Source organism: Manacus vitellinus, unplaced genomic scaffold (genome assembly GCF_001715985.3).
Source record: "Manacus vitellinus isolate BGI_N305 unplaced genomic scaffold, ASM171598v3 scaffold_41_pilon, whole genome shotgun sequence".
NCBI lineage: Eukaryota > Metazoa > Chordata > Aves > Passeriformes > Pipridae > Manacus > Manacus vitellinus.
Window position 1 is genome coordinate 4,142,046 of NW_021940545.1, and position 14,732 is coordinate 4,156,777.

The 14,732-nt window shown below is 43.4% G+C and overlaps 1 long non-coding RNA gene across 1 annotated transcript; it reads left to right on the forward strand.

Moving 5' to 3' along the window:
- Positions 1-951: 951 nt before the first annotated feature.
- On the forward strand, positions 952-11,408 carry LOC108640734. Its single transcript, XR_001921433.1, has 4 exons — positions 952-1,026; positions 10,215-10,362; positions 11,171-11,271; positions 11,375-11,408. It is a non-coding gene; the product is annotated as an uncharacterized LOC108640734 (long non-coding RNA).
- The last annotated feature ends 3,324 nt before the right edge of the window (positions 11,409-14,732 follow it).

Sequence of the window (14,732 nt, forward strand, 5' to 3'; positions counted from 1 at the left end):
GAGCTGCTGTGCCTGAGGGTGCCCTCACCTGAGAGGCAGCATCTCAGCACTCAGCCAGCTCCAGCAGCATATTTTAGGATGCTAATCCCTGTTTGTGAGCCTTTTAATCCCTGTTTGTGAGCCATAATAAAAAAAGGCAGCACAGGGCTTTAAGTAGCACCTTGGTGGGTGATGGGAGTGAGTCACAAGGATAACATCCTGCTTGTTTGACTGTGCCCTAATGCAAGTTAAAAACATGTTCCTCGCTGAGGGAACACTGGCTGGCTGCTGGCAGAGGCTCGGGGTTGCCTTTTCTAAAATGGTTAATTTTAACAAGGGTAAAATTCGCTCAAAACTCTCTGCCCCCTTTTGCAGTTCTTCTCCTAATCCCACTCCTGCAATCGTCCTTTAAACATCCGGGAGCCCAGGCGCCTGTTCCAAGGTCAACGTTATGTGTGTTCAAAAAGGAAGAGACATGTCAGGACAGATTTCATCCTGAGCCTTCTTAAGTGCTTTAAAAAAAAACCACCAAAAAAATAAATGTATGTGTATGTTCTGTGCTGTAGTGCAGATGCATCTGCTGCGGAAGGGGGGGGGAAAACTACTTTTTTTTTTTTGTCCAGGGACAAAATTCCTTCTTGTGTGAAAATTGATCTGTACCTAGCAGGAATAACCCTGCCTTGCTGTGTCTTATCTAATCACACACGTAGGGGAGCTGCTGTTTGTCCAAACAAAGCATATTTTTTTTACTTCTAAATCAGCACGCCGAGAATCCGGAGGCCTTTTTTTCTTTTTTTTATTTTTCTTTTTATTTTTTTTTTTATTTAAGTGGAAACCCCTGGCACAATGTGTCTGCCGTGGAGTGGTGGGTAGAATTCAGCATTTTTGACTGCATGCATCCAGGTTGAGGTAGTAGGTTGTATAGTTTAGAATTACACCAAGGGAGATAACTGTACAACCTCCTAGCTTTCCTTGGGTCTTGCACACAACAGCGTGAGGAGCGACTGTAATTCCTCAGCTCTGGACATGTGGAACAGCAAAGAGCAGGTAAGATGAGCTGGAAACTCCTTTTATTTTCTTCTGCCTCTCTAGAACTCCAGAAATGTTGGTTCTCTCGGCGTTTTTTCACTTGTTGGTGGAGTGTTATTGAGTTTTTAGCAAATCCAGCGGACTAGTAGTGCTTGTGTGACTTTATTAGCCTTCCAGCTAATGTGTAACATCCCCAAAAACATGTCAGTGTTATTGCCTCCATGGTCAGCAGTCAGGAATCTCCAAAGGTAAAAACACCCTGTGTTGTATCTGTTCCCTTTCCATTAGTCTCAGTTAATTCCACACTGGGAGTTAAACCCCGTGGTGCTGATGCTTCTGGATAAAGGGGTTTTGTGAAGGTACCTAAATCTCCCCAGCCCTCAGGAGAGCTGTTCTTAGGGATACCCACAGGTGATTACACTCAGCTAAAATGGTGATTCTGGAGGGTTTTTCCCTAGGTTTGCACAGTTATATTGGGGGTTTCAAAGGTTGATGCTTCTGGCTGCCTCCAATAGAGCTGGTTTGCTTCTCCCTCCCAGCAGTTTGGGTTCAGGAGCTGTGGGACCACCCCAAGTGTTGTGGAGAAGCTGTAGGACAAAAGACCCCCCTGCCTGAAATGCAGGGAATATACCAGCTGTGCCTAAATGCTGTTGAAATCTGTGTGTTTATTTGCCTTAATATTTGTGACCTAAAAAACCCTCTGAAACTCTGGGGTTTTATCTCATGAAGTTGGAACACAAAAGTGTACATCTTAATGTTGGGAGTGTTCAGGGTTCAGGTCCCTTGGCAGCCTGAAAGTGGTGACCAGAAGACCTGATCAGGGTCCAGAACCTGAACCTTAGATCTTTTGACTCCGTATATGACTAATTCTGGCAAGAGTTTTCCAGTTCCCAGAAATAAGAGGCACTGTCTGCCTGTGGGTAAACTTTCTAAGCTAGTGAATAAAAGTAAAGAGTTGTCACTGGCTTAATTTCATTAGGCTAACCTAAAAGTGTGAACATGATAATGATATTTCAAGGTATCTAAGTAACCCAGAAAAACGTTGTGGGTTTGTTTTTTTCTGGTAAAATGGCACTTAAAAACTTGAATATCTGCAGATCCTTGGTTACTGAATGCAAGGAGAAGCTGGAGGGTTCTCGAGCATTACACAGGGCTCACTTCTTATCCAAAGAGTGGATTAGTGGGGTTTTATTTCATCTTGTTTTCAAAGAGGTTATAGATGTCACTGCCATGGTTTATAACTCTGCAGTTCCTCAGGACAAGGAAAGTTTCTGGGCTAACACAACCCTGCTTCTGTGTTTCATGCATTAAGGACAGGCAGGTAGTTAAAAACAAGGAATCTTTTTGGCATGTTTTAGGCAGTACCTTATTTCCTCCCCCCCCATAAATCTTTTTGCAGATGGAAGTGTGCAAATTTTCAGCTGTAAATCCACGAGCTGCATTGACTCCCATCCAGAGCAGAGCTGTTCCATAAGGGTTGGGTTTGTTACCCTGTTTGGTGCTTCTCTGGGAGCACCTTTACGAAGGACTGGTAATAATCCCAAATAAGAACAGTCTCTTCTTGTTTTGGTGGGAGCATTTTAGATTTGCTTTGCACAGCTATAAGCTTCAAAAATAGTGCTGGTTTGTCCTAATGCAGCTTGTGGCCATTAAACATAACTTCATGCTAAGTATGTCGATGGTATGATATGTAAATTATAAATGATCCATCTTGCCCCAAAGAACAACAATTAAAGAGGAGAATGGTCAGTGGGAAACATAATTCAGTGTGCATATTTTTCTTCTGAACAAAATAGCATTCCAGCTCTCCCCCTGATGAGAGGAATGTATTGTCAATTAATTAGACTCCCATCATATGTCCTCGGATGCCCTTCTATCATATGCCTTCCATATGTCCTTATGTCATATGCCTTCCATATGCCCTCTGTGTAATTAAGCTCCTATCATATGGCTTCTATCATATGCCATTTAAGTGGATTTCCAGGAGAATGTGGCAGTGTTACAGTTATGGACCTTTTGCAACGAGGAAAGGAACAACTCATGAGCTGTAAATTGGAAGAGGAGGAAGCAAAAGGAAGGTGGCTCGCCCTGAACAGTGTCTTTAATTGCCAGTTTTGTTTCTCTCAGCTCGAGCAGTGAATGGGAAAAAGTGTCCTGTTTTCCTCCTTTTCCATTTCTGTGCCATGCCCAGTTTTTATTCAGCTGAGCCTGTGAATAGCCAGAGAGATAGCGACTGTTTTTCAGGGAACATTTCCACTGGAAGGTGAAATGCAAAAGAAACAATCCCCCTCCCAGAAAAGTGTTTGTCCTGCGATAGCAAAATGTGTAAACTTGGGTCTTGTTTTTGTCCCTTCACGTGAAGTGGAGTTGAAGAGCAGCGTGGAGAGGGAATTAATGAGAAGGGGATGGCACAATTCCCTTCAGCACACATCCCTGTTCTCCCTCATGGACCAGGGGTGTGGAGAGCACTGTGCTTTTCTTGGCACAGGAATTGCTTGGGAGATGGGGTTCTGATGTACAGGCAGATGCAGTGAGATGGAGTCCAAATTTACTGTGACTTATTAAGGATAAAGACAAAAACCAGGCGCTGATGTTTATATACATAACGAAGAAAACTGGAGACATCCAAGGAATGATGAGGTCCTGGAGTGGTTTCCAAGGCAAGGGCAGATAATGTGCTCGATTGCCTTATGTACAGTTGTGTGTCTGTGCATCCTCTCATCCCAGCAACTGCTGAGACTCTTTTCTAATCCCAGTCAGATCTGGTGGAAGAGCTGTGACTTCCAAGACTGTTCTGCTCCATCCAGCTTTACAGGAACTCCAGAAATCCCAGCAGTCAGGAAGGAGGTTGAAAGGACAAGGAGAAGGTAAAATAGTCACATGTGCTGAGGTCTCTAAGCCATAAAATGCAGAGCAGTTTGTAGCATATCCCAGTTTACCTGGATGGAATGAGAACAGTTCAGATTCCCCCTGGCTGGTAACCAGTGTGTCCCTAAAGATTTTATATTCCAGCTGTTAGAGAAGTCTAAACCCCACAGCATCATGATTTCACTGCTATTCTGATGTGCTCTGCCTGGATTCAGTCAGTATTGACCAAAAAAAGGTCCTATATTGGCTGTGCAGGCATTGTGCTACCCACTGTTTGGGATGGAGGTGCATTCCTGAGGGACAGCTGACAGGTCTTACTTTAATTTTCAGCTTTCATTTTCAACTCAATCCTCATTTAAATCACACACACACCACACACACAAAATACAGCCAGTCCATCTGAAAGCTCTGTGTCATTAGGGAAATTATTCGGGAAAAATTCATGTTGTGGTCCTGCCCCATCATTAGTTTGCTGGTGCCACGGTTGTAAACTGCAAATTAAGGGAAGCCTTTAAGCCTCTTGTAGTGTACCACTGAAATTATCTGCCAGGAATTATTACCAAAGTGCTCTATTCCAAAATACTTTGGTTTGCTGGGCAGCAAGAAAACACTTGCAATGGTGCCCATGGCAGATTTTCTTTTGCTTCTGTGTTTTCACATGATTGTGATACTTGTGGAAGATGAAACTTTCACTGTTAGAGGCATTTTTTATTGTATTTTTTTTGTTTTTTTTTTTTTAAACAGTGCCTTCCATCTATTTCCACACCCAGCTGAAACTATGCTGCAACACTTCAAAATCAGATGCTTGAAGTACAGTCGAATTTGTACATAAAAGTTTTGTAAGAACTGGGATGGAATAGAGTGGAATGCCAGAATGACTCATTGTTTAATGAATAAGGCCCTAAGTGTTCTATTGATGCCATTTATAAATCTCTATAAAATGTATAGAATTCATGTCATAACTGGAATTCCAAGCACAGCAACCTTGGGAGCTAAATTGTGATGATGATGATGGGGTACTGCACAAATTAATATGGATTCTAACACGCTTCTGCTTGAAAGCTGCTCAGACAGTTAAAAATAAGACAATTTCATTACACAGATTCAAAGCCCCGAGCTCAGAAATGCTGCTTTTGGAAATTCCTGAGGAAGGAGGATGTTTCTGTGTGTGTGAGGGTTAAAAAGCATAACCTGTAAGGGAAGCAGATGTCCTTCCAATGAGTTGGAGGTATCGATTGGAATTGGAAAATAAAAGTATTAGCTGGTATGGGGCAGCTCAATATTTGGAACTCTTCTGTTGGAAATGAGCAGTGTGAGGCTGGAGCAGAGATCTGATCACACATCCCTCTTTTTGACTTTTTTGTTCCTGCTTTTCCCTTCTCAGAGCTCGGCAGTTCAGATGTGAAACCAGGTGAAGTTCAGCATTTCCAGTGGGAGTTTTTGAGCTGAGTTCTGTATCCCCTCAGAGTTCAGCCAGAGACAAACTCATATAAATGTGTGGGGTTGGACTAGCAGGATTTAACCTGGTGAGAAAAGCTTCCAGTCTGAACTGGAACAGAAAGGAAATCTGATGTTTGGAAATTTCCCATAGCAGAGGAAGATCCAAAATGCTTTATTTGGGAACAATCCTCCCCCCTTCCTTTTTATTTTTTTTCTTTTGTTCTTTAAAGAATACAAAACTTCTGGTTGCCCTGACTCCTCTGGTGCTCCAGGCAGTTCCACTTGCATAGATTTAGATTTATATATTCAAAATATAAAATGTATTCTCCCCCAGCAAATAATCTGTACAGGCTATAGGGTGAAATTAGCCTCTTTGTGCAATGTCATGGCCCTGTTTCTTGGTTAAATAAGTTCGAGAATCAGGTTTCTGGGGCAGATATGGAAAGAAATTGAAATTCTTCTGTGTTTTATGCAGTGGCTCCTCCTTCCCACCACCTGCACTCGAGACGCCTTGGAAGAGTCCTGTTGAGGAGCAGTGTTGGTGTAGCTAATTTGGAGTCTGTAATTTCTTTTTTCCACCTGTGTTCTTACAGAATCATAGGGTGGTTTGGCTTGGAAGGGACCTTAAAGATCATCTGGAAGGTTCCCATGTCAGGGCAGGCTCATGTTGGGGTTTGGGGCTCTCTGTTGGGTCAGTGAGGAGGGATTTGCATCAGCTTTAACTCACCCTGCTGCCACTTTTCCTTCCTGGTGATTTCCCTCATCTCCTCCCTGTTCCAGGTGTGACACACAGATTTCATTCTGGCTCTCACGATGTATTAACCAAATGTCAGGCTTAAGTAATTTATAATTAACAGTGATGCATTAATGTCGTGCCCAGCGATTGTAGTGCGAGAGTATTTTTGTGAATGGGGCATTTTTCTTTTAATTCTTGCAACTGTTGGTGTCCAGAATAGCCACAACCAGGCAGGCAAACGGTCAGGAAAGACAGATTTATTCTTTTTTGTTTTGTTTACTCATTGACTTCTTGATGGGTGAGTGGACCTTGTTATTCCTAGATGGAGTGGAGATATAACTCAAGTTTTTATGAACATTTAAAGTCTTGCTCCTGTTATAAAATTGGAGTGGATAAACCCCTGCTCAACACTAATGTGAAAATCCTCTGAGCACTGTCTATATTTTTTTGGGCCCAAAGACAGAGCACAGCAGCTGTTCTACCCAATCTGAGAAGACAAAGAGGGGCTCAAAAAAGTGCCAGCAAAAAGGGTCCAGAGCAGGGAGAAATCTGAAACTGCTACAGGGAAATGTTCCCATTAGAAAGGAAAACCAAATGGATGTTAAAATGAAAGGGAAGACTGAGGATCTCATAGTTCCACAAAGTGAGTGCAAGGAGACGTGTAGTGAAATTAAATGGTGACAAATTGAAAATGTTTCATAAAGCAATTCTTTCCCACCAGTATTTAATTAGGAAAGGAGCCTAATTGCTTTTAGAAGTTAATGGGAAGTTTGCAAGCCTAGAACAGATTAGATACTTGTGTTTTTAATAACCATCCCTAGAATTATGGTAATTCATTATGCAAACTTCAGAATGGAGTTCAGAGTTGATGTTTTAAGGTTTAGGATGAGGTGCAGCACTTCAAGCCCAGGGAAAAACCAGAGGGAAGGACAGCTCTGGCCTGTCCCAAGCTGCTAATACTTGTCACTATTAGAGGAGGTATGTTGGAGAAGGCTGGATTCTGGCCCAGTCTATATATGTCCCCTGCACAGGATTAAGCACATAGTTTGCCACTGGCAAAGAAAAGGGAAGGGTTGATAGATGTTTGTCCTTCACTTGGGTTCATATATTGAAAAACTGCAGTACTGCAGTGTTAATAATAGTTATTCAAAAGCATGGACCACTGAATAACTCCTTTCCAGTGGGAAAGGATTGGGTGTCCCCTGGCCAGAAAGGAAAGCAGAGGAAGGTGAGTGATTTACCCCAGTGTGTTACTGGAGGGCTGGGTACAAAAGCCAGGTCAGTTGGATTGAGGGCTGCATCTAAACATATGCTGTGACCTTTTCCCTCCCCATTTCTTGGAAGCCTGGTATTGCCAGGAGTAATAAAAGTCCCAGAAGCAGTGAGGGGGTCACACCTGGCTCTGCCTTCACACCCACTGTCCAGTGTGAGGTCAGAGCTGATCTTCACTCCCAGATGATCCTGGCTGGAGATCTGTGCTCGGTGCTGGATTTGGGGTCACTGCAGCTCCTGCAGAGTGTAGGCAGGCCCTTTGTATTCCTTGGCTTAAGTGAGATTTAAGGAATTGCTGTAAACAGCAGGTCAAACCCATTCTGGGATTAATGGCACTGGGGTGGGTTTATTGAAAAGTTTGTTTTTCTTGTGTTTGAAGTGGCCTCTCATCTCCTCTGACAACAAATAGCAGTTGTGGCATCAGAGAGTGGTTTGCAGCAGTGGTGTTTGCAGCCTGTCAGCTGCCACAGCTTCCCCTGGGCTTCCCATTTCCTTTCATAAAGGAGGTTGTTGGATTTGGAGGATGGGATTTTAAAAAAAGAAAGAGGAAGAGAAGGAAAAACAGGGAAGGAAGTGGGAAGGGAAGAAGGCAAGACTCGATTGCTCTCTGCTACAGATCTTGTGGTTTGAGTTGATTTGAGAAAGTGCCCTTCCAGTGGCTTTTGAAATGTGAAAGAAGAACTTATTTTATAAGAGCCCTAAGACAATTCAGTCACGTGCTTCCCCTCATTTGAATGTGGGAATAATTAGTGAATGAGAAGTTAAACTAGAGGAGGTGTTAGTGGACAAAATGCAATCAGTGTCCACTACTTCCTGTGTTGGTAATGATGTAGTTAGACTGTGAATCAGGTCTGTTTGTAGGTTTTAGGATGGAAGTTACTGATCAGCAATATTGTATTTATTTTTAGGAATGTATAATATAGTAATATATCATTTATGGTGTATGATATTATAAATATATTTATAATTCCCTATTTATTTTGATATTTAGTTTATTACAGCATCTAATAAATCCACAAGGGCCCTCTACCCAACCTGTGCCAGGGCCTCCCCACCCTCCCAGGGGAGAATTCCTTCCCAATATCCCATCTAAACCTCCCCTCTGTCCATTGGAAGCCATTGCTGGAGTAACAACAAGGACAAAACGAGTCTCTCCTTTCCCTGGGTGTCCGAGGGAGGTTTAGAAGCTCCAGGAAGGATGGAATTCACTGGGGAAGCTCCAAGTTTGTAAAGCAGCTCCCTCACTGCCTGGTGCCACATTGCATCACATCTGAGCGAGGGGTTTGCATTATATATTAGCCCAGATGTGTCCTCAGATACCCTGCTCTGGAGAAGACCACTTTTAAATCTTTAATAGGGCATTAGAGCAATTTGCCTGTGATTTGGTTTTAAGTGGGCAAGGAGAGTGGTGACAAACGAAGCAGGGAGGCCCTCGAATTCTTTGAATATTCCATGTTTTCCTGGAACTGTTGGGAAAAGGCTGCCAGAAAGGTCTTGGCAGGTTTTCTAGGTGGCTGGCCAAGTCTGAAGCAAACGTGGATAGTTAATGCAGCTCTGGTCCCGAGCTCATACGTATGTAACATACGTTTTTATTTAAGAAATCCCACCACATGGAGGAGCAAATGTAGTGCTAATATATCTTCCTGAAGGAAAAGAGCGAGGGGGAAAAACACTGTCATCTTGTAACAGTAAAATGAAGGATCTTTTGCCCTTGCTTTTGAGGGACCTGGGTTGTCAGTTGAAGGAGGGAAGTCGTAGGAAATGAAACCAGGAGACGGGCAGTGGCTTTCCCACGAGGGCCCCACGTTAATCAGGAATGGCTTATGGAGCAATAGTTGGTGTCTGAGGAGAGAGGCAGAAGTTGTTGAAGGAATGGATTTCCGTTGCTAGATTGGCTTTTTGTTGTTGCCAGGCAAGTAATTAAAAATGGCAATTAAGCAAGAAAGTGATGGAATGGTCACTTGGGACCTGCTGCTGCACTTGGGTCCACGTGGACAATCTGTTGGAGAGGGAAGCAGGAGACCACCTGTGTGGGTCAGATAATGAGAATTAGGGGCTGTTACTGAACCATCCCAGGTGTAGATTATGTTGGGAAGGGTTTCTCTGGGCACCAGGGTTGGGATCATGGTTCTGTTTGGTCCCAGGGAATTGGTGTTTACTCTGGTGGCTGGTGGAAGTTGTTCCTGGGAAACACAAGGTGGGATTTCTTAGAGACACCAGGTGAATTAGCTTTGCCATTTTAATATTGTCTCCACTGCCAGGGATTCTGGTTTGTGTACAGCTCCTGGGGCTTGTCCTGTTTTATTATTAATGGGGCAAAGCCTCTACCCTTAGAGTGAAACAATTTATTTTTCTTTATTAAACCATTGGTGAAGACCCTGAAGTTGTGCCCTGGACTCCCTGTGGGGTCTTGGATGAGTCACTTATTTTTCTTTGGTTTTATTCCCTGCCTACAAAACAGAGGTCCTTGTTCCTCAGAAGGAGTGTTGTAAAGACAGAGGAACTGATCTTGTGTGAGTTGTTCAGGGACAGTCATGTTGGAATTGCAAGTGAAGAATTCTCTGTGAAAAAATATTTCTGATGGACTGCCTTTGTGCTGACAGCCATTCATTGGTTCTACAGAGTTAAAATTGGCAATGTCTATAATCTAACAGTATTTTTGTAAGTAAAATCATCTTGAAAAGGTTTTATTACACTTGAGAAATCCTAATTAATGTTATTTATTATCATAGCAAGTTAGGTAACCTGTTAGTGTTTTATATTATCACAGTAAGTTAAGTAACCTGTTAATGTTATTTATTATCACAGTAAGTAGGATATTCAGATTTTTCTGCTTGTTTTCACCATTTTCTGTCTCATTAAGGTGTTCTGCTGTCCTTTTGCATTATAGAAACCAGCAGCTCTGGGTTCAGGGTGCAGCAGAGCCTGCAGTGCAGCGTGAAGTGATGCAGAAGTGTGGATGGCACCGGGAGCTGCTGCGCCTGCTCCTGCTGCTATTCCTGGCACGCAGGGACTGAGCAGCGTCTGATGGGCCAAATGTGAGTCCTCAGAGGCTGCTGTGTCTTCCTCGCCTCCTGACACTCATTCTGTCTGTCACATCCCCCTGGATGCCTGGCTCTGTGCTGTTTAGTCTGCTCTCAGCACCAGTGGAGCAGCTGAGCAGGAGCTGCTGTGACGGGCTCGGGTCGAGGTGCCCAGGCCTGTTATTGCTGTGACAGCAACACCTAAATAAATGTCTTGGCATGCTGGAGTCACCCTGCGAGGAGAGACTCCCTGTCCCCAGTCTGAGTGCATCAGGCAGGCAGGAGAGGGAGCAGGGATGGAGAGGTTTGCCCGAGCCAGGGAGCACGTGGAGAGGCAGGGCTGGAACAGGGGCAGGGCTGTTGGATCCTCCCCACTGTCAGCACGGCTGATCTGGGATTCCTCTGCCTACTGCTGAGCCAGCTCCTGCCTCTCCCTGGGCAGGGAACAGTGCCTTGCACCCACCAGCCAGCTGGAGGGAATATTTCCGTGTCCCACCTTTGCAGTGCCTAAGACATGTATTTATTTAATGCGAGAAATAAACCTTCATGTGTTAGTTAATTTAGTAGTAGAAAACCAAGGAAATGTATCTTTGTTTTATCTTTTAAATAATTCCACCCTCTCTTTAAAAAGAAATAAGTGCTGGTGAGAAGGGTGAAGTCTGACAAGAGGTCAGGGGATGTTTAGGAATTACTGTGCTTTGAGGTTCTTCAGGTCCCTGTAGTCTCTCAGGGCTCTTTACAAACATTAATTAAGGCTCAGAGGCCCAACTCCTTTCTTAGGTGCCATAGTTATTTTATCAATTTGTGTTGTTTTTTTCTGTAGGGAAGAACTGAAGATAGTCCACAGTGAATTCCTGGAGGAGATGGGAAAAGATCTGTGGACTGCAGGCCCCCAGTCTGTGATTTACAGTCTCTCCTTTACAGGTGACCCCAGCACTCCTTTCCTATCAAAATACAGTTCATTCTAGTGCTGCTTTTAGTCTCATGGATATCTAACTTTAATTTAATTTTCTACTTTTCCTGCCAGCTCAGATTCCCAAAATGTCCCCAACCTTTCTGCGTGAAGTTCTGAATTCTGAAGTTGAATTTGGGTTCAGCAGTTTAGACTCAAATTGAACAGCCTCAACAGGTATTATTTTCACTGGCTTTTTCAGAAAAAAAAAAAGAAAGAGTTCATTGAGAGGCACCATATTTTTCATGCAATTATTCTATTGATATTCCAAGTGAAGTTTCAAAAAAAACCATTAAATGTTGACCAGACAGGTTTTTTTTTGTAGCAGCCTTTTAGGTTAATGTGTTCATATAACTCCATCTCTTAGTAACTGATATGTTTCAAAATATCAGATCTTAAGAAGTTACATCACCAAACCAGGTTAGATTTATCTGAAATCAGAGTGAAGTTCTTGGAGCTTTCATTGTGCTCTGCATGAATCGAGTCTTCTTTGAGACTTTGGGTGGAAATGTGAAATATGAGGGGTTTTCAGGTGCTTTCCGTGCTGTGGAATTGGAAGATCATTCAGGAGGAGATGTAGTGCTTTTCTGCATGACTTCAGGCACATAACTCGGGGTTTTACCTTGAGTTTTAGTTCCCTTAAATCCCTTGTGTTTGGGAGAACTCACGGACTGGGGCAGATTGGTGACTCCCCACAGACAAAACACACAGAATTTGGGGACAGAGTTCCCACTTCTCGTGCTCTGATAGGGGGTGAATTAATCTCTGTAACCTTTCTTTTGGAATTCCTCTGGGATATTGGCTGACCCTTTGTTGAACTTCTCCCTTTCCCCCAGCCTTGGGTTTCAGTAAGGGGGCAGTGTCCCAGGGCCTTTCCCAGGAGGGGAACAGCACAGCCTCACTTTGCTTTTTCCCTTGGAAATCAACTGGTTTATGGCTTTTTCACCTTATTATTTCAATTATTCTCCATTATCCAGGGACTGAGCTCAAAGAGAACCTGTTTTCAGAGCTGGGGAATGGGGAGAAAATACAACCACCACTTTTTAAGCTGTGTTGTTGTCAGGACAGTGCTTGGGTGAGGCAATACCCTGTTGGGTTGGGAGGTGAAAGCTGGTGGGGGAGTCAGGATAAAAGGAATTGGTGGTGGTGAAATGGAATTTACACCATCTTCAACCACACTCCATCCTCTCTGTTGACTGACAGGGCATCAGATGGGGATGACAAAAGCACTCTGGACACAGCAGCTTTCTTCCAAGGACCTCACTCCCTCCCAGGGCACGGTGAGCATTGTTGTGGTGGTTCTGTATTGTGGGCAAGCAAGGTAAGAAGTGATTTTATCACTGACTTGATGTGGAATTGGCCAGTGGCCTACAAAACAGTCAAGTTCAAATCAGAAGCTTTTGGTTGTTGAGCTCCTCCTTTTGTAGAATGATGTTCTGGAAATACCCAAGTCAGGATACCTTTGCCCAGTTTTGCTTTCCATGGCTGTGCCCCACACTGTGAATTTGTACCATTCCTCACATCATTAGAATCCTGTTTGTATTAGTAAATGCTTTTCACTCCTCTGAAGACATTTTATTAATTTGTAAACTATTCCCATGTATTCTGTCCCTATAGCTGAGCTATAAGTGTTATTTTGGAGATATTTCCTAAGTAATCTCTGTGAAGTTTGCCTAGAGTGAAGTTATTGACTTGTCTCAGAAAGGCCTTAAGGTTTTATAGTTAATGCTTAAGTCCCTAAAGCTTCCTCCCTGGCTGAACATTCCTTCTCCTATGAATTGCTAATTCCAATTGATCTGAGAAAAAAAAAAGAAAGAAATAGTTTGTATTTTCTCTACTTTCTGCTCTAACTGTGCACCTACCAAGGTCTCTTCTTGCTTTGATCCCACCTCTGTGATTAAATTCATTCTCCCTTTCTGTTTTCCAGCTTCTCTCTGCAAACTTCCTCTCACTCCATTTGTGCAAGAACTTTTGCTGCAAACCAGGTCCCTGAGAGGATCACTGAGGGGGAGGCCAATTTATTTCTATTTATTTATAAATGAGCTGCAGAGACTTGGCCCCTTTTTAAACATAAGAACAATTTTCGGGCCTCTTTCAGTTGTGGTTATTTCACTCAAAAGAAAAAAAAAAACAACCCCAAGCACAGAACAATAGAGAAATATGAGGAGTTGTGGAAACCCCTCAAACTTTCCCTGTTTAGATTTTACATTCCTGGTGGTCACAGGGCCAGGTGATGCTGCCAGTTGTGTTTTCTTCTGGAGTGCCTGGCTTGGATGATCCCAAAGCACCAAGCTGAGTTCATTGCTGTGATCAAACTAGAATGATACCTCTGGTATTTTCTTTTTTTTTTTTTTTTTGGCCCTTAAGGTTTTGGAATTTGAGCCTTTGAAAAACAGGGTTACTGGACTCTAGTAAATGAAGTGTCTGCATGTCAGTGATGATTCATAAAAGCAATTAAAAAAAGGAAAGTGCTTTTCCTCTGAGCGTAATGTCTTGGTTTGAAGATGCCCTAAAAGTGAGTGTGTGCTGCTCTCTTTCCAGCACAACACTTCTTATCCTCTGGTTCTGCTGATATAAACCAAATTTTTTTCACACAGTCACAGAATAGTTGGGGTTGGAAGGGACCTCAGTCCAACCCCTCTGCCCAGGCAGGGTCACCTGGAGCAGGTGACACAGGAACATGTCCAGGTGGGGTTGGGATGTCTCCAGAGAGGGAGACTCCATGCCCTCCCTGGGCAGCTGTTCCAGTGCTCTGCCACCCTAAATTCTTCCCCATGTTGGGCTGGAACTTGTTATGTTTTCCTTTATGGCCGTTGCTCCTCATCCTGTTGTTGGGATCCCCCAAAAAGAGTCTGGCACCATCCTCTTGGCACCCACCTTGGAGAGATTCGTATGTATTTACAGCTGAATCTTTCTTATTTGGTTTCTATTTCAATATAGTTCACATTTCTTCCTTCTTAAATTTGAGGAAAGAAGTCAACTAAGGATGTAATATTTTCCATGGGAGAAATGTGGTTGTTGCAACATAAATGTTGGAGACGACAGAGAATTGAAATTCATCGAGTAGGATTTTTCTTTTTCCCCTCCCAGTGCTACTCTCTGGCATTTCTGAGCTGCCCCAAACACGAGACACCTCATTTGCACAGCTTTAAATTGATTTTCAGGGAGCAAGAGTGAACTCTGTTAAAACAGGATGAAGGTTATGGTTGTAGACAAAGATCCATCAGCGTGGCCACGTTACCTAAGCAGGAAGCAGACCCCGAGCCATGCCCTACAAGCTTCCTACATGGCTTTTCAAGCCATCCCAACCAACCTGTTAACCTGTTAGGGATGGTTATTAGGCTGTTTTAGAGCAGGCACTTCCAGTCTTGCTTCCTTCTCCAAGTGGATGCCTCCTTGCTTCTCTTGAACATATTGAAGTCAGGGCTTCCCT